Source organism: Chenopodium album, chromosome 12 (assembly GCF_948465745.1).
Source record: "Chenopodium album chromosome 12, dcCheAlbu1.1, whole genome shotgun sequence".
Taxonomy (NCBI): domain Eukaryota; kingdom Viridiplantae; phylum Streptophyta; class Magnoliopsida; order Caryophyllales; family Amaranthaceae; genus Chenopodium; species Chenopodium album.
In genome coordinates, this window is record NC_137845.1 from 25,362,258 (window position 1) to 25,383,347 (window position 21,090).

The window sequence follows — 21,090 nt, forward strand, 5'->3', positions numbered from 1 at the left end:
TCGGTTTTTGGGCTGGGGGAGAGGGGAGCTGCATAAGGGGAGGGGGAGAGGGAATGGTGGCAGGATGATGGATGGTGGGGAAGGTGGTGGTAGGGGTGGTGGTTTTTTTTTTGTTTAATTTTTATTATTTTTATATTGATTATAATAAGAAAAGTAATATTTATTATTTTTTATATTTTAAAAATGAACAAAATTAAATAAATTCAAAAAAAATCAAATCTATAACTATTCTAAAACAGAGGGCACTCAAGCTACACCTTTACACGTGTCACTCTATGCTTAAAAACTTTCCCGCTCATTTTTCCACCTCTAAATATATCAACTAAAATTGTGATATCGCAATATAATATAAATATGTATATTCATATAACTATAAAAAAAATAATACTTGCAAGGCAAAATATAGTGTAATTTATTCATTATATTTACAAAATAACTTTACAAAATAATCTAATATAATATATTCATATAAAAAATATGTAAAAATAAATATTAGACTATTTTATAAAATATATACTTACAAAATCAATTCCTCTAATATTACCCAGCTTGTAGTCATAATTATAGTTCGTTCTTTACTATATTTATTGTAATATTTGTTAGATTATGACTACATAATTATAGTCCGACTACAATATATAGTCATAATTATAGTTTTAAAATAATATCCCCTCCGTTTCAATTTGTTAGTCCCATATACTATTTTGGGTGTTTCAAAAAGATCTACCCATATTGAATGTATTCCACTTTTAACTTAGTTTTTATTTCCTATTTTATACATATTAAATTCTTATTGGCTAAATTAATTGATTGTGAATTGATGACATGACTCTAAGTAAAGAAATTATTCCCTTTAATTATACAATTATGGTTGATGGTTTCTTAAAAAAAGTCGAAAAAATTTAAGTAAGGCAAAACTATTTATGAATTGTTTTTCACTTTAATGTTAGATTCCTGTAATATTCTTTTTTTGTTATTTTATGTGATTGATTCCATATGGGACTATCATATTGGAATAAATATAGTTATGAATAATTATTAGATTATGACTAAATAATTATAGTTCGACAACAAGCATAAAATATTTAAAGAAAAAAACATAGTTCGTTCTTTACTTATACAATGATTAATAAAACTCTTTATTTATATAATTAATATATCAGTCAATATTTAGAAATTTAGAACACATTTTCAACCATAAGGATTTAGGAGTAAAATTCCTAATATTACCTCCGCAATAAATTCAATGATAACATGTTGTATATTATTGCGTTGATATATAATTTACGAAGAATTGGATTTAAGTTTTAGTTTGTTTCTTATGATAAAATCTAGAAAACCCACTATAGGGAATATTTCAAGCATCCCACACTTGAGCCCCACTGTGATCATACACTTAAGTATGGTGGCGTCCAAAGGGAAGGAAGCTAGAGCAAAAGAGTCGCCAACAAATTTTAGGAACTTGTAAACCATTCACAGGGTGAAGGTTACACCCCTTCACAATCCATAAGATTGCTAACTCCATAGTGGTCCTGAACCATGACTGGATATTCGGGGATGAAGGTATAAGTCCAACCTAAAAGAGATTCAACCTGCCCTAAAAAGGCCTCTATTTTGTTCTTCTCATATTCATGTGCGCTTTCTGACTAACATGCAATCAATATATTAATCCTAAACCTGTTTAATCTATGGTGGTTGATTATTAATGCACTAATAAATCTATTATTATTCCCTCCGTTTCAATTTGTTAGTCCCATATATTATTTTGGGTGTTTCAAAAAGATCTACCCATATTTAATGTATTCCACTTTTAACTTAGTATTTATTTCCTATTTTATACATATTAAATTCTGATTGGATAAATTAATTGATTTGTGAATTGATGACATGACACTAAGTAAAGAAATTATTTCCTTGAATTATGCAATTATGGTTGACGGTTTCTTAAAAAAAATCGAAAAAATCTAAGGCAAAACTATTTATGAATTGTTTTTTACTTTAATGTTAGAATCCTAATATTCTTCTTTTCTTATTTTATGTGGTTGGTTCCATATGGGACTATCATATTGGAATAAATATAGTTATGAATAATTATTAGATTATGACTACATAATTATAGTTCGACTACTAGTGTAAAATATTGTAAGAAATAAACATAGTTCGTTCTTTACTTATACAATGATTAATAAATTACTCCGTATTTATATATTGAATATATCAGCCAATATTTAGAAATTTAGAACACATTTCAACCATAAGGATTTAGGAGTCAAATTCCTACTATTACCTCCGCAATAAATTCAATCATAACATGTTGTGTATTATTACGTTGATATATAATTTACGAAGAATTGGATTTAAGTTTTAGTTTGTCTCCTAGGATAAAATCAAGAAAACCCACTGTAGGGAATATTTCAAGCATCGCACACTTGAGCCCCACTGTGATCATACATTTAAGTATAATGGCATCCAATGGGAAGGAAGCTAGAGAAAAAGAGTCGCCAACAAGTTTTAGGAACTTGTAAACCATTCACAGGGTGAAGGTTACACCCCTTCATGATCTATGAGATCGCTAACTCCATAGTGGTCCTGAACCATGACTGGATATTCGGGGATGAAGGTATAAATCCAACCTAAAAGAGATTAAACCTGCCCTAAATAGGCCTCTACTTTGTTCTTCTCATATTCATGTGCGCTTTCTAACACAATCAATATATTAATCCTAAACCTGTTTAATCTATGTTGGTTGATTATTAATGCACAAATAAATCTATTATTGGTGCTCACTGGAATAAAATCATATTAGCCCAAATAAAATTATTAATTATCTTATTAAGCGTGATTTCAAGTACAATTTCTCTTTAAACCTGTAAGAGAGGGCGTGATCAAGCAATAACAATAATATCAAGCAACATTAAATTATTGACACAACAATCATCATCATCAACGGTATTCTCATCAAAGCATAATAATGTTAGCAAGATCCTAGGCATGATACTAACATGATTAATAACAAATCCTAGCATGTCACTAAACAATAAAGATTAAATCTTTAGCCCTAGCATGATACTAAAATGATAGAAGAAATAGGAAGCAACCTAAACCTGATACTAGAAATCAATAAAGACATCATAACATGATACTAGGGATCAATATAATCCAAGCATGCTTTCTAAAGATATATACCAATGAAGTTACTCACTTTGTTGCCTCGTATCTCTTTCTATCAAAACAATACACACGTTAGTATTAAATCAAACAATAAAAAATAAATAATTGAAATAGGGATTTTAGACCAAACTCTCAAAAATTATCAACCTTTCATGTCTAGGGCGAAGGCAACTTCGAGCTTGGCTAGGTGTGTCTAAGTCACGTGATGGAGGAATATTGTATTTGATAAGGCAACGCTTAGAAAGGGGGAGAAAGAACAAGCTTCTAGCTTTGAGAGAGAGAGTAGAATATATGATTGTTAATGACTGAAAACGGGGAAATACGACCCTATTTATATAGAAAAACATTTGCAAACGATCAGAAAAGATCGAATTCTAATCGGAGTAAAACTGCTCCCATAGCAACGCGACAGCGCTATCGCGACGCAATGGCTCTGTCGCGATGCGATTGATCTATCGCGATGCACACCGCTATCCACCTTTAGTTAGCATCTCAATGATTCCTCGAAGGAACCGGAAAAGAAGAGATTATAGGGCTACTCGACATCTTGACTATGCACACCGCTCTATAGGCTTGACTCACATCTCCTTCCACCGACTTGTGACTCAACCAAAAAGGTCAAAAGGTCTTGGAAAGGGTTGTAATGGAAGGGCGAAAAGGGTGAAGGTAGGCTAAAATTTAAAATTTAGTGGTATACCTAAATTATGAAGCAAAAGGGTGATCAAACCTTAACATCATAATCAAGAAATCACCAAACAAAAACACCAACATCCCCAAGCTTATTCAAAACCAAAATCACAAACATATATACAAAAAGGTTAAGAACGCTTCCCCCAAGCTTAAATGGAGCATTGTCCTCAATGCTCTAAATAGGGAAAAATACACTTACATCAAAATGTTTTTGAACTCTTTCATTTTTTCACATTTTTTTTCACTTTTGCCAAAGCATTTGAATGTGCTTTGCTTTTTCTCAATTTTTTTCATTTTTCTATTTTTTTCACTTTATTGCAATGTCCTCGCCTTTTTAACTATGGAGGGCTTTTTCAACTTGGCATTTTCCTTTATTCACAAAATATTTACAACACAAACTTTCTTACATTATAAGAACCAATATTCAACTAATCCACCACAATTCCAACAATAATGATCAATTGTTTCACAAAAACCAATAATGGAAATTAGAATGAAACAAAAGGCTCAAAATCTAAAGATATGGCTGGGAAATAAAGTTTATGGCTCAAATAGTTAGCAAGTAGGCAAATGGGTACCCAAAATAAAGAAAAGGAAACTATCCTAGAAATGTAAAAATCACCACCTCGAAAAGATGCCTTTGTCCTTGTTAAGTGGCTCAGTTGCGATCTCGGGAGACAAGAGTCAAGTTCTAGATAAAGCATACAATAGTCAAGGATCCATGTGTTGCTCATGCAAAATATATAGAAGGCTTGAAAAGAATGAAACCTCACATGGTTGTAGCAATAACTCACTATTAGTTTCAAATTCACCAAAGGGAGAAACTCCAACTTTCCACAAACAATTAGAATCCGGCTTCAAGGTCAAAAGTTCTAAAGACACTACCTTAGCATACTCTATCCTAGAATCAACCAAACATACTCTCAAACCGTGCACATTGTTACCATTTAAGAAGAAAAGCATTCAACTATGCAAGTCCAAAAGTATTATGTCCAACGCAAGAACAAAACAAAACACATTGCAAATTTGTCTTGATGGAAACAAAAATCTTTTTGGAGTTTTTAAAAATAAAGAACATGGAAATGCATATTCAATCGTGCATGGAATATATGAATCAACATCCCACCAAACATGATAAAATACCCTCCCCCAAGCTTGAATGAGAAAACATGCTCAAACATAAATCAAATAATCCATGGGAGGGGAAACGGAAGAATTCAATCCAACAAACCAACACACGTCCAACAAGTCACCAACCATTAGGGAAATAGCAAAGAAAGATATTACCGGATGTTAGGTGGGTGTAAATACCCGCAAATGACCCAATTCAACTTTTTAAAGCTAATTTCCTCTAGAATTGAATTGCTTTCCATATACTAGAAATTGTGGTGCCAAACTTCGTTGATTCTTGATCCAAACTAAAGCACCAAAGTATATTAAGTCATGTACCTACCAAAAGGTACACAAAAATTTCCGTGAGAGAAAATATATTCTAAAAAGAAAAAAATGAAAGTAATAAAACACGGGTTACTTCCCGAGAAAGGCTTGCTTAAGGTCCAAGCTTGACCGTTCTAGTAAATAATATTGCAACAAACACAAGAGCTTGTCAAATGCACTACTACACATTTCATAAGCTATCAAGTAGGAAAATGAGGGGAAAAGGACGTGCAACGAGGATAGTGCACACAAATGAGGAGAAAGATGCTAAGAAAAGGAAGAAGAATTAAAAGCAAATTCAACAAAATAAGAAAAGGAAGAAAAAGAAAAAGAAGAAGAAGAAAATGTAAAATAAAGCAAACTCTCCTCAAAATGTTTTTAGGTGGCAAAATCACCCTTTTCCTCAATAATCGATGAGTGCGGAACATGAATATCACAAATAGAAGGAGGGTCCCCAGTAAGCTCTTTGACAAAAGAAGGGAGGGATATAAGAGTGTAAGGGACATGGTTAAATTTCCTTGAAAAAGGGACATAAGAGGAGGGAATAGGGGCAATGGTCTCACAAATGAACTCTTTTTCACCACCATGCCTCAAATCACTAATAAGAGCATGGAAATCAATCATAAAATCCTCAAAAGGAGAACACTCATAATCTCCATCTCCCTAAAACATCCAAATTCCAAGAGGAACTACATAATCCCCTCCATCACAACAATGAACAACAACTCCCTCAACATCCTTAAAGCCCAAAGTCTTAAAACCATGCATAAATGGATGCAAATTCATTTCAAACTCATCTCTCTCCCATGAAGCATCCTCATGAACTCATTCAAAAGGCTATAGGTTTTCTGTTGACTCTCAAAGAACATATTGGCCATAACCTCAAACGAGTCCAAATACTGATGGATAGAAGAATCACAATCATGCATAAGAGACTCATCAATATGGGAAGGAGGGTTGGGGTTTTCGAAATCAACACTCTCTTCACTCTCAACTCCTTCACCATCACTCAAATGCTCACCCATGGGATCCTCACACTCTCTTGGTTGCTCAAAATCATCATCATTATCCTCAACACACATATTAAATCGGAATTTTTCACGAACAAGCATCAAAGATGACAATTGGCTTTCTAGCTCTTCACATCTCCTTCTTTCCTCCTCATGATGCTCCTCACTCTTTTTCATCATTGATGAGCGTCGTTTATGGCGCTCAAAAGAATAAGATTTAGATTCATTTTCTTTATTTTCTTTCATCATTTCCATATAATTCTCTTAGTTTTATTTGATTTTCCATTTTTATAATTCACTTTGGTTCTCGATCAGTTTATATGAGTTTTTCATATTTTTAGTTGATAATTCATAGTTTTAGTTTTAGTTTTATTTTGTTATGCTTTCTCTCTTTGTTTTATTTGTGTTTTGTAGGTGAATAATCAAGTCAATTTGCTCATTTTGGGACTGCCTTGCTTGCGGGCATCATCTCGAGTGCACTGATGATGGAGATGCTTGAAAGCGCGGAGTTTAATCAAGCAAGCGATGGAGCCAAGGCCTCGTGCACCACACAAGGGTGCATGCACGCAGCACAGGGGTACATGCGCGCAAACCCAGCTGTGCGCGCGCGCGGCTGGTCGGTGCGCGCGCACGGCCCTGTGCAGCTCCCTTCGCTCGATTTTTCTATTTATAGCTTTTGACTTTCTTTTTTATGAGGACTTAACTTTTGTACTAGAGAGATAATTTTCCAGAAATAGTAGAGAGAGAAGCATAAGATTTACTTGTTTGTACTTGAATTTGATCTTAGATTTCAATTTGATCTTGAAATTCCTTCTTCAATTCAATGAAAGTTTGTAAGATTTCTTTCCTTTGATTTACTTTTAATGCAATTCTTTCTTGTTTCTTGATTTTGATTGAGATTACTTTCCTTGCTCTAGAATTTGTTGATTGATTGATTTTCTTTTGATTAAGCTTTAAATGAATATGAATTTGATTGAATTTGTTTTGTTCCTTAATTTCACCATGATTAGTGAGTATATTAGTTGCTAGGGAGAAGGGGAAGCATGCTTGATTGATGAATTTTGCTAGTTGATAATGCTAAATTGATTTCAATGTTGCAATTAAATTGGTTGACATAGTTGTTCATGTGATTAATTAAATTAGGAGTGATCAACCTATAAGATAATCTAGATTGCATTGCAAATTTCAATGACATGAACCCTTGATTTGAGAATTGCTTTAATTAATTGAATTTGATTGTGATTTTCCTTGTTAGCCATTCATAGTGAACCCTAGCTTGGCTTATAGGAGATAGCTTTTGGATTCCTTTGATTGCAACTATTGTTTGTCCCTTGTGATGTTGAATCGATTAAGTGATCTATAAATTAGTATAATCATTAAGCTTGCATATGGAACCAATATCCCTAGTGTTTAGCATATTGAATTCTTCAATTAGTTTAGATTTTTGACATCTTAGTTACCAACCACAACCATTTATATTCATTGAATTAGCTTGACATAGGCTATAGCATCGTTCCTACTCATTCATTTGGGTTCGACCCTTGACTTACCATATACTTGTATTAGGGCTGGTCAAGTGTTTACAAATTACGTTTGGCTCTAGGGAGAGGTAGATAACGACCTACATTTTCCTCTTGTCAAAATTGGCGCCGTTGCCGGGGACTGATATTGGTGCTTTGTTGGTATTTCACCTTTAATTGAAAATACAAAAAGATTTTCTTTTAGGCTACATTTGTAGCCGTGCTACTAACCATTTCTTTTGAGATTTTATGCATAGAGCACGTGGTCATTCACTAGTGCCATTTGATCCGGAAATTGAGGGAACTGTTACAAGGTTGAGGAATGCTTAGACGATCTTTGAGCCCTAGAATTTCAAGTGAAGAAGAACCACAACAAGAAGAACAAGCAAGAATGGGAGAAAATCCAAGAGTGGCATTGAAAGAATTGGGAATTCCCTGTGCATATAGATTTGAGAGCGGGATTGCTCCACCTACAACACCGGAAAATGACTTTGAAATAAAGCCGACAATGATCACTTTGATAGAGAGGCGACAATTTAGTGGGACCAAGCATGAAAGCCCGCTAAATCATCTCAAGGAGTTTGAAAAATATTGCAATACTATCAAGGTGAACCGAATTTCTCAAGAATTCATCCGCCTCAAGCTCTTTCCCTTTTCTCTCATAGGGCGTGCTTTGGAATGGCAAACAAGGAGGTTAAGCCGAATTCTCTAAGGAAATGGGACAAGGTTACCAAGGAATTTTTATCCCGTTTGTATCCACAAAAGAAAACAGCGGAGGCTAGAGCTTTGATTCAAGGTTTCAAGCAAAAGCCAAGTGAGAGCCTCTATGAAGCATGGGAGAGATACGAAGAGTATCAAAGAGAGTGTCCTCATCATAGAATTCCAACCTATCAAATCATTCAAATCTTCTATGGAGGCCTTAGCCCTCAAGGAAAATCATGTTTAGATGGAGGAGCCGGAGGTCCTATCATGAACAAAACGGAAGAGGATGTGGTGGACATAATTGAAGACGTAGTGAGGTATTATAGAGATTGGCAAGATGAAGAAAGAGAGTCAACTAGCAAGAGTAGCTCTTCGGTGTACTCGGTTGATCATCTAAATGCAATCAACAATCTATCCTCACAAATGACAAACTTGGGGAAGGAGATGTCCGCTATCAAGGTAAAGTTGGAAAGTGCTACCTACCAAGTTTCAAATCTTCCCTCCCAATCTAAGGGAAGTGGGGTGTCTTCTAATTCTCAACCTCCTCCTTCTTATAATAACATGCCTAGTGGATGCTTGTTTTGTGATGATTGTGGGTTATATGATCATGATGTTTCTAGTTGCCCTCATGCATGTATGGATGTTTGTAATAATCAAGATAGAAATGTGAATGAGCATTTGAACTATGTGTCAAATAATCATGATTTTAGGTTTGAGATTCAAAGAGGTCAATGGAATAGGAATTACAACAATCATGGCAATTTTGACAACTATAACCAAGGTGGTGGTTATAGAAACCAAGGGAACCAAGGATCTCGAGGTAACTATAACAATCAAGGTTATAGTAGCCAAAATCAAAACCAAAATTATGGTAATCAAAACCAAGGTTATGGGAATCATAATCAAGGTAGTGGTAACCATAATCAAGGTTATGGTCAAAATCAAAATAGGGGTAATTGGAACAATCAAGGTAGAGGCAATTTTCAAAACAATGCTCAAAGAGGACCTCCACCCGGATTTGCTCCAAAGGCTCAAAATGACAATTCCTATGTTTAATCCTCTTCTTCTTCACATAGACCAAATTTGGAAGAAATCATTGAAAATCAAACAAAGTTGTTGAACACTTACATGACCATAAGTGATAAGAAATTTAATGAAATGATGACTCATAATAAGATGCTTGAAAACCAAATTTCTCAACTTTCTAATGCATTGAAAGACCATGCTAGTCCTTCTTCTTTACCTTCCCAAGGCTTAGATCCCAAGATACCGGTCAATGCTATTGTCACAAGGAGTGGTAAGGTTCTTGAGGAGAGTTTGCCTAGGAAGAGTGAGACCAAAGAGGGCACAAAAGAGGTTTTGGTAGAAGATGAGAGAGATGGTGCATCTTTGAGTGAGGTTGAGATTGAGAAGCCTAGTGAGGTGAGAATGGAGAAAGAAATTGTGAAACCCAAGCTTCCTTATCCACAAAAATTCATGAGACATAAGTTAGATGAACAATTTGAAAGATTCATTGACATGCTTAAGCAACTTCACCTTTCTCTACCATTTACCGAAGTTGTACACAAATGCCCAACTACGCAAAATTCCTCAAAGACATTTTGAGTGGTAGGAGGACTTGTGATGGTGTAGAGACGGTGAACTTGATCGAGAATTGTAGTGCAATCATAATGAACAAGATGCCACCTAAGCTAAAAGACCCCGGAAACTTTTCCATCCCTTGTGCTATTTATAAAATGCAAATTGAGAATGCCTTGTGTGACCTAGGAGCTAGTGTTAGCCTTATGCCATATTCGGTTTACCAAAGACTTGAGCTAGGGGTTCTCTTACCTACTAACATCAATTTGCATGTGCCCGATAGGTTAATTAAGTTTCCTTAGGGTAAGGTAGAGGATGTTCCTTTGAGGGTTGGGAAATTTGTTATTCCGGTGAATTTTGTGGTGCTTGAGATGGACGAAGATGCTAACATTCCTATAATTTTAGGGAGACCATTCCTTTCTACTTCGGGTGCCTTGATAGATGTGAAAAGTGCTAAAATTTCACTCAAAGTAGGGGATGAGATGATAGAATTTGATTTGAATGATAGTATGAAGTATCCAAGTTCTTCTTTAGAAAATTGCATGTTGATTGATTCTCTCGATCATGTTGTGTCTTCTATGCATGAGAAATTTCTCACTTCTAACAATGCTCTTGAGAATGTTTTGTTGAATAAGGAAAAGATAAGTACTCCTAGCAAGGAGATGGCTTTGTATGAAGATGTGCTCAATGGAAGCTTTGAGGATGTTGAAGAGCAAATGTGTTTGAGCATTTCTAGCCAAGAAGTGTTGCAAGAGGCAACATCGAAGGAAGGTAAAGGTGTTCCAATAGTTGAGCTCAAACCTCTTCCATCACACCTTAGTTATGAATTTTTGGGACCCAACTCCACTTATCCCGTGATTGTTAGCTCTTCTTTGAGTTAGCATCAAGATCAAAAGTTGTGTGGTGTTTTGAGAAAGCACTGAAGTGCTTTGGGTTATACCATTGATGACCTCAAAGGTATAAGCCTCGCTTTATGAACACATCACGTAACTCTTGAGGAGGGTTCTTTACCTTCTATTGAGAGACAACGAAAGCTACACCCCCAAATGGGAGAGGTAGTGAAGAAGGATATCACCAAACTTTTGGATGCGGGAATCATATTCCCCATTTCTAGTTCTAGGTGGGTCTCTCCCGTTCACGTTGTCCCAAAGAAGGGAGGTATGACCGTCGTTGAGAATGAGAAAGGTGAGCTCATTCCGACGAGGACGGTCACGGGATGGAGGATGTGTATAAACTATAGACGTCTAAACACATCTACAAAGAAAAATCATTTCCCCCTTCCTTTTATTGATCAAATGCTTGAGAGACTAACAAGGCACAAGTTATATTGTTTTCTTGATGGTTATTCGGGATTTTTCCAAATCCCTATCCACCCAGATGACCATGAGAAAATAACCTTCACTTGTCCATACGGTACATTTGCTTATAGGAGAATGCCGTTCGGCCTTTGCAATGCTCCCGCGACATTTTAAAGATGCATGATGAGTATATTTGGAGATATGTTGGAAGAGGAGATGGAGGTTTTTATGGACGACTTCTCCGTAGGTGGTGTTTCATTTGAGGCATGCCTTGAAAACCTTGAAAAATGTCTTGCAAGGTGTGAGAAGGTGAACTTGGTCTTGAATTGGGAGAAATGTCACTTCATGGTGGAGGAAGGCATAGTCCTTGGCCACAAGATCTCTCACAAGGGGATAGATGTGGATAAAGCTAAAGATGAAGTCATTGAAAAGCTTCCACCTCCAGTGAATGTAAAGGGAGTGAGATCTTTCTTAGGGCATGCCGGGTTTTATAGAAGATTCATCAAGGATTTCTCGCTCATTGCAAAGCCCCTCAATGATCTTCTTAAAAAAGATGCCGAGTTTGTATTTGATGATAAGTGTTTGGAGGCATTCAATAAGTTGAACAAAGCTCTAATCTCTACTCCTATTTTTTAAGCTCCAAGATGGGATTTACCATTTGAGTTGATGTGTGATGCAAGTGATTTGGCAATAGGAGGTGTCTTGGGTCAAAGAGTGGACAAGAAACTTCATGTGATCTATTATATGTCCAAGACTCTAAATGGAGCTCAACGGAATTACACTACAACGGAGAAGGAATTCTTGGCTATAGTTTACGCTTTTGAGAAGTTCCGTTGTTATCTATTTGGTTCCAAAACCATTGTCTTCACGGATCATGCGGCTCTCAAGTATATTGTTACCAAGAAAGAGTCCAAGCCAAGGTTGATCCGGTGGGTTCTTGAGCTCCAAACCTTTGACATTGAGATTAGGGATAAAAGAGGAGCGGAAAATGTTGTGGCGGATCATCTTTCTCGTTTAGAAGATTCTCAAACTCATGATGATGGTTCTCCAATTGAGGATAGGATGCTTGATGACTTATTTTATGCTATTGAAGCAAAGGAGCTCCCATGGTTTGCCGATTTAGTGAACTTTCTTAGATGTGGGGAGTTTCCTCCTTCCTTTTCTAAGAACCAAAGAAAGAAGCTCAAGAGAGAGGCAAGGCATTATGTGTGGGATGATCCCATCTTAAACAAGCGAGGGGTCGATGGTTTACTTAGACGTTGTGTGCCAAACGAAGAGGTGCCTAGTGTTTTGAAAATGTGCCATTCGGATCCAAGCGGGGGTCGTATGGGTGTCTCTAAGACCGCCACTAAGGTCCTTCATTGCGGTCTATGGTGGCCACATCTCTTTAAGGACTCATGGGACTTTGTAAAGACATGTGACCGATGTCAAAGAGTTGGGAACATCTCCAAGAGAAATGAAATACCTCAACAACCCATACTCGAGTTGGAGGTGTTTGATGTGTGGGGTATTGATTTTATGGGGCCATTTCACTCATCTTTCGGAAATCAATATATTGTTGTGGCGTTCAATTACGTGTCTAGGTGGGTCGATGCCATTGCCTCCCCAACTAACGACCACAAGGTGGTTATGAAGTTGTTTAAGAAGATAATCTTTCCAAGATTTGGGGTACCAAAGGCGGTGATAAGCGATAACGGTTCTCATTTTATTCATCATGCCTTTCAAAAAATGTTAAGGAAGCATGGAGTCCATCAACGATTCAGCCTCCCATATCATCCCCAATCGAGCGGTCAATTGGAAGTCTCTAATCGTCAAATCAAGCTCATCCTTGAAAAGACGGTTTCGAGGAATCGAAAGGATTGGTCGGAAAAGTTGGATGATGCTCTTTGGGCTTATTGAACGGCTTTCAAGACCCCCATAGGTACCACTCGATACCGCCTAGTCTGTGGCAAGTCATGCAATCTCCTGGTTGAAATTGAACACTGTGCTTTGTGTGCAATTAAGAAGATAAATTTTGACTTGGCAAGTGGGGGGAAGAAAAGGTGGTTAGATCTTCATGAGCTAGAGGAGCTTCGGTTTGATGCTTATGATTGTGCTAGTGTGTACAAAGCTCACTCTAAGGAAACACACGACAAGCTTATTGAGAAGAAAGATTTTTGTGTTGGCCATAAGGTTCTTCTCTACAATTCAAAAATGAAGTTGTTTCCCGGAAAGCTCATGTCAAGATGGAGCGGTCCCTATTTGGTCAAGAATGTTTTTCCAAGTGGTGTTGTAGAGGTCTCAATGATGGATTCTTCTCCTCCGTTTAAGGTCAATGGCCATCGTCTCAAGAAGTATTTTGATGGTGCTTTAGTTGGCCTTGTTCACTCATTGCTTTTCCGATAACCACCTTAATTGGTGGAGGACGTCGAGCTATGACGTTAAACAAGCACTACCCAGGAGGCAACCCGATTTTCTAACCTTTTTCTTTTGATTTTTCAATTTTCTGTATTTCTTTTACCCTTGAGAATTTTTCTTATTTCTCTTTATTTTTGTTTGTTCTCTTGATTTTAGGTACCATGAGATTGGATCGAAGAAAATTTCCAACAATTTTGGTGTTACTTCAATATTTCACGAGGTTTGGTTAAGTTTAGGTGGAAAAGCTTGTTAGGGTTTTATGCTCTCATGTTTGCATTTTTATTGATTTTCTACTCTTTTTTGAATGCGCTTTCAACTATCTCATTATGCAAACACGAGAGTATATACATGGCCGAGATATTCTTGCTTGGTGCACGCACACCCTTTTTTTTGTGCGCGCGCACCAAAGGGGTTAGAAATTTTCACTAACTTTGACAAAATTTGACGGTTTTTGAACCATCCCCGTACCCCCTTGGTCCGCACGCACCCCATCCCTGTGCGCGCGCACCACGTGGGTCAGAATTTTGGCCTGCTTTTGGTGCGTCTCAACCGAGAAGCAGCCCCCCCAGCCCCTACCTGGTGCCGCACGCACCTCCTGGTTGTGCGCACGCACCAGGTAGGCAGCGTTTTTGGCCAATTTTGCAGTCCCGAGCCTCACGACAAACCCCCCCTGCTGTCGCTGGTGCGCACGCACTGTCGCCTGCGCGCACGCACCGTTGCCAGCAGCCAGGTGCGTTCAGCGCCCCCTTTTAGCCCCAAAAACGCACCCCCTTATTTCTTCATTCTCTCTCCCCTACTACTCCTTCACCCCTATACCCCTTTTTCTCTTTTCAACCCCTTCAATATCTTTGAAAATCAAGCAAATTAATCCTTTTTCATTTCAATTCATTACAAATTACATTAACCACATCACATTTTCGAATTTAAACCAAAAAATTTCCAGATTTTCGAACCCAATTTCGAAATTTTTAGGTTATTTTCCGAATTTGAAAGCTTTGTGTTGAGGTTTGGAACTTGTCTTTAGGTGTTCTATTTGTTGTTAGATCTTCATTTTGGGAATTTGCAAGTAATTCAAGGCTTCATTGAGGTATAATTTCTTATTTTCTAGTCATCTTCTTCCTCATTGTTCAAGCTTGAAACCCTTGTTTTTGCTTTCATGGTAGAACTCCATTGTTGGTTCTTTTACCTTGTAATTTGTGTTGAATGATGTTATTGGATGATAACTTGAAGCTTTTTAATGATGAATTATTATACCTTGCTTGATTCCTTAATTCACCATTGTTGGTCATTTTCTCTCTCATGGGTATTCTTTATGATGGTTTTATTGCTTTGATAATTCAATGTGATTCACGATTTGGTCTCTTATGTTCAATTTTGCCTTTAAATCCATGCCTACTTGCTTCATATACATGATTCTATATTAATGGCATTGTTCATATGTAGCCATATCTTGTTTCTATTTTGAGATAATTGCATTTGTGCATGATTCTTGAGCAATTACTTATGCTTATTATTGAAATATGACAAATGTAAAGATATGCTCATGAGTTGTTTTCCTTCTTGTAGATGGCTCCAATGCGTCACAAAAAGCGGGCAAGATCAAGTTCAAGCAAACCTAGACATGTTGTTCCACCTCCACCCGAGGTAGAAGAGACATACAGCATTGAATTTTCTAAAGAATCACATTGGGATCATTTCAAGCGTATATCTAAGAGGAAGCTAAGGCCAACAAGATCATGCATAACACATAAAGAATTAGAATTAATACCTTTGAAGCGTGATTCCACAAGTGATCGAGCAAGAACAAAGGGAGTTAAATGCTCATAAGGCCCATTAATGGGCTTCTTACTTGCTTAACCAAGTACCTTTGTGTGTGACCTCATAGGATCTATTCTAGCGGGCTTTGGACTTTTTTACTAGCCCAAAGATCATCTTTCATAGTCTAGCAACAGATGATGACGCCCCAAGAGAATGAACTTATTATCTCCATAATAGTTATCCTTGGTATATCTAGTAATTGCACTTATCGAAGACACAACTCCTTCAATCTCCCACTTGTCTGAGACAAGTGCGCAACATTCAAATTCCTTAAGTCAATGTGTGTCGATTTGATAATATGATTGCATCTCATGTCGTGTTCATATTAGTCAACAAATCTTTTCTTGACAAACTGAGTGAGATTCACAGAACAAATGAATACAATGTAATGCATTTGAGCACGGCCATGCATTTTTCTGAATTCTCCCTCTCCTAGGGGCCAAGACACATTCCTAAGTAATAGGCAGACTCAATCCAATCTTTTGGCAACCAAAGCTCCCACTCAACTTCTGAAATAACCGGGAAACACCCTTTATAATCTCCAGTTATGGGCAGACGTTTGAGTGTACCACAGCCATAACATCCATTGAATGAAATCAATGTTCCACTCATGTCAAAGGAATCCACTAATATATTCGGAAGCTGTATACTTGAACTTCAAAGTAGGTCTATAGTTCGATCATGCATCATTCATGCATATCCATGTGATTGACCGAGCTTCACTACGCTCCTATAGCCCATGAAACAGAGCTATCCAATCAATCTTACATGCTAGTCCATTAATTGAAATCATTTATGTCTAGTTTAATGATTCCGAAATAGGAGCTGGAATAATATATGGATTTTGTTCACCTGTGGGGTTTCATTCACCAGGTCATTAAATAATTAACCTGATGAACCCATCAATCCATAATTAGTTTGGACATTTTATTTAATATTGAAACCACAATTAAATAAGAGAAATGATAAACATCTGATTAAACATAATTCTGCCAATGAATGTATTACATATGTAATAAGTTTTTCTCTTAAAACAAATACAACTTAAATTAAATCATTAGCCTCAATCTAGTTGCATCAACATGTTTCTCATGCTTAGGCAATGGAAGGGGTTTAGTAAGGGCATCAGCGATATTCTCATCCGTATGAACTTTGCACATCTTGACATCTCCTCTGCCAAAGATTTCTCGAATGTCCATCTCAATAAGGAATTTCTTAATCCAAACTGCTTCCTTAGCTGCTTCAACAGCAGCTAAATATTCTGATTCTGTAGTAGAGTCTGCGACAGTGCTTTGCTTCGAACTCTTCCAGCTCACTGCTCCTCCATTCAAACAGAAGATGTATCAAGACTGGGATTTAAACTCATGTGTCTGTTTGGAAACTCACATCCGTATAACCTTTGACAACCAACTCATCTTCGCCACCATAAACTAGAAACATTCCTTTCGTTCTTCTCAAGTACTTAAGGATGTTCTTGGCAGTTGTCTAGTGTGCATCACCTGGATCTGCCTAAAACCTGCTACACATGCTTAGAGCAAATGCAACATCCGGCCTTGTACAAATCATGGCATACATTATCGATCCTGTTACAGAAGCATAAGGAGTGATAGCCATACGTCTCATCTCATCTGGCATAACCGGACATCGAGATTTACTTAGCGTAATGCCATGGGACATGGGGAGAAATCCACTCTTGGAGTTTGTCATCTCGAACCTGTCAAGAACCTTATCAATATAAGTCTCTTGACTTAGTCCAATCATCCTTCGAGACCTATCTCGATGTATCTTGATTCCCAAAATGTACTTGTCGCTACCCAAGTCCTTCATAGAAAAACAACTCTTCAACCATTCCTTGACTGACTCAAGCATTGGTATGTCATTTCCCATGAGTAGTATGTCATCCACATACAGGACTAGTGACACGAGAAAAATGTAGGTCGTCCTCTACCCTTTCCTAGAGTCAAAGAAAATTTATAAACACTCGACCAACCTAATACGAGTATAAGGTAAGTCAAGGGTCGAACCCAAGGGAATGAATAGGTGTAAGCTATAGCCTAGGTCAAGCTACTTCGAAGTTGCAGAAGATGCGGTTGGTAACTAAGGTATCAAGAAATCTAGATGAATCGAGAAATTCAATATACTAAACACTAGGGATATGGGTTCCACATGCAAGCTCAATGATTATGCCAATTGAAAAATCACTCAATTAATTCAAACATTGCAAAGGACAAACAATAGTTGCAATAAAAGGAATTCAAGGGCTATCCCCTATTAGCCAAGCTGGGGATCACTATGAATGGCTAGCTAGGAAAATCACAATCAAATTCAATCAATTAAAGCAATTCTCAAATCAAGGGTTTATGTCATTGAAATTTGCAATGCAATCTAGATTAATCTTATAGGTTGATCACTCCTAATCTAATCAATCACATGCACAACTATGTCAACCAATTTAATTGCACCATTCAAATCAATTTAACATCATCAACTAGCAAAAATCATCAATCAAGCATGCTTCCCTTCTCCCTAGCAACTAATCTACTCACTAAACATGGTGGAATTAAGAAAAAAAAACAAATTCAATCAAATTCATATTCATTTAAAGCTAAATCAAAAGAAAATCAATCAATCAACAATTTCTAAATCAAGGAATATAATCTCAATCAAAATCCAAAAAAACTAGAAGGAATTGCATTAAAAGTAAATCAAGGGAAAGAAATCTTACAAATATTCATTGAATTGAAGAAAGAATTTCAAAATTAAATTGAAATCTAAGATCAAATTCAAATACTAACAAGTAAATCTTAAACTTCTCTCTCTCTACTATTTCTGGAAAAATTCTCTCTCTAGTACAAAGTTAAGTGGTCCCTCAAAAAGAAAGTCAAAAGTTATAAATAAGAAAAATCGAGCGAAGAGGGCCGCAAAGGCCGTGCGCACGCAAAGCCCAGCCGCGCGCGCACACAGCTGGGTCTGCGCGCACGCACCTCTGTGCCGCGCGCGCACCCCTGTGCGATGCATAGGCTTTGGCTCCTTCGCTTGCTTGATTAAAATCCGCGCTCCCGAGCATCCCCATCATCAGTGCACTCGAGATGATGCCCGCGAACATGGCAGTCCCAAAATGAGCAAATTGACTAGATTTTTCACCTACAAAACACAAATAAAACAAAGAGAGGAAGCGTACCAAGGTAAAACTAAAACTAAAATTATGAATTATCAACTAAAAATATGAAAAAATCGTAAAAATCAATCAAGAACTAAAGTGAATTATAAAAAATGGAAAATCAAATAAAACTAAAAGAATTATATGAAAATGATGAAAGAAAATAAAGAAAATGAACCTAAATCTTATTCTTTTGAGCGCCAAAAACGACGCTCATCAAATTCCCCCAAGCTAAACTTTTGCTCATCCTCGAGCAAAACAAAATCAAACCCAAGGGAAAATGATGACATTACTCAAGCAAAGAAAGAAACAAGAAAACTATGGAAGATGAGAATATACACTAACTCACTTTCGTAGGAATCACGGTCAATTTTAGCAACTAAAGACAAGCCATTTAAACCCCTAGATCGCTCTGGAGGACGAGTGATGCTCTCGTAAAGGTTTCCAAAGAGGTTAACCTATAACTCTTTTTATTAAAAAGGAGGCAAAGTAAAAAGAAAAGAAAAGAAAAAGTTTAAAACCTTAAAAAGAAATGCTTATACAAAGGCTTTTTGAACATGATCAAGGCACAAAGGATATCAAGCTTTCTAAAACAACAATGGTAAGCACGTTCTAAGATATCGAGGGTTGATTGAAACATAGGGTATGCTAAGCGTAGAGAACTAATGAGGCGCAATCCATTTTCATCCCAACCAATCTAACCGCGTTCTCCCTAATGGCCTCAAATCTTCCCTTAGTAAGCATCTCTATGGTTCCACGAAGGAACCGGAAAAGATTAGAATTTGAGGGTTCTCGACATCTCGACCTTGCATCCTTTTTCTTTAGGCTTTAACTCAAGTGGTGTATGACTCAACCACTAGGTCGAAAGGACTTTCCCAATGGTTGTAACGTAAGGGAAAAAGGTTAGGGGTAGGCTTAAAATTTAGAATTTGGTGGTACACCTAGATTATGAAGCAAAGGTTGGCCACACCTCAACACCAAAACCAAGAAGTCACCAAACAAAAACAAACTAATACCCCCAAGCTTATTCAAAGCATATATACAAAAAGCGTAAACGCTTCTCCCCCAAGCTAAAAGGAAGCATTGTCCTCAATGCGAGAAAAAGGAAAAGAATCACATCAAACTATTTTTTGAATTTTTCATTCTCTTTTTTTATGTAATTTTCATTATATCAAAGCAATTGTCCTCACCTCTTTTAACTTTGGACGGCTTTTTCGATATTGCATTTATTATGTCCTTGCCTTTTTAACTATGGACGGCTTTTCCGATCATATTCATTTGCCATTATTCACAATATGTACAAAAGACGAGTTCGCATACAAATAAAACTAATTTCCAACTTTATAGATCACAAACTCCAAAGGCATGACCATTTGCTTCACAAAAACCAATAATGGAACGAAAAGAAACAAAAGGTTCAAAGTTCTAAAGATGTGGCTTGAAAAGAAGGGGAATGGCTCAAATGGTTAGCAAGATGGCAAATGTAAACCCAATGAACTAAAAAGAAAGAAGAAAATCCTAGAAATGAAAATTTACCACCCCGAAAAATGGCCTTTGTCCTTCCTAGTTGGTTCGGTCTCGTGTTTGAGAATTATGAGTCAAGATTCAAGATTAGGGATGCAAAGGTGGAGGATCCACGCTGCACAATCAAGAGTAATGAAGGCTTGAAAAAGAGAAACCTCACACGGTTGTAGCAAAAACTTACTAAAGGTGCCAAATCCACCAAAGGAAGCAACTCCGTCTTACCACAAACCAAAAGAATCCGGCTTCAAGGCCCCAAAAGGTCTAAACCGCTACCTTAGCATACTCTATCCTTGAATCAACCAAAGATACTCTCAAACCGTGCAAACCATTGTATTTAGGAAGAAAAATAGCCAATGTGCAAGTTCAAGAGGTATTAAAGCCAAAGTAAAAGCAAAAACATTTATTCATATTTACAAAAAACAAGGGTATTTTTTTAAATATATTTTTTAAGTTTTTTTTATATTTTTTTTAGTTTTTAGTTTTTATTTTTTTTGTTTTATTTTTTTTGAGTTACAAGAGAAAAGAGATAAAAGGAAAAGAAAAGAAAAAGAAAAAAAAAGAGAAAAACAAGAAGGAAGATGAAAACAAAGGAGAAAGAAAAATAAGAAAAGGAAAATGAAATGAAAAATAGAAAGATATAGGAGAAGCAGAATGCAAAAAGGAAATAATGCTAACACACATAAATCCCAATCAACAAACAAGTGAACATTCGGCCTCAACGCCAATGTTCCCAAACACACTTGGGTGTTAGAAAGCAAACCACCTCGAATCATTCAACTTCTCCT

At 36.7% G+C, this 21,090-nt stretch overlaps 1 non-coding gene across 1 annotated transcript; it reads right to left on the reverse strand.

Moving 5' to 3' along the window:
* Nucleotides 1-8,603: 8,603 nt before the first annotated feature.
* Nucleotides 8,604-8,709, reverse strand: LOC145573328 (small nucleolar RNA R71). The gene has a single exon (XR_014097376.1). It is a non-coding gene; the product is annotated as a small nucleolar RNA R71 (small nucleolar RNA).
* Nucleotides 8,710-21,090: the final 12,381 nt, after the last annotated feature.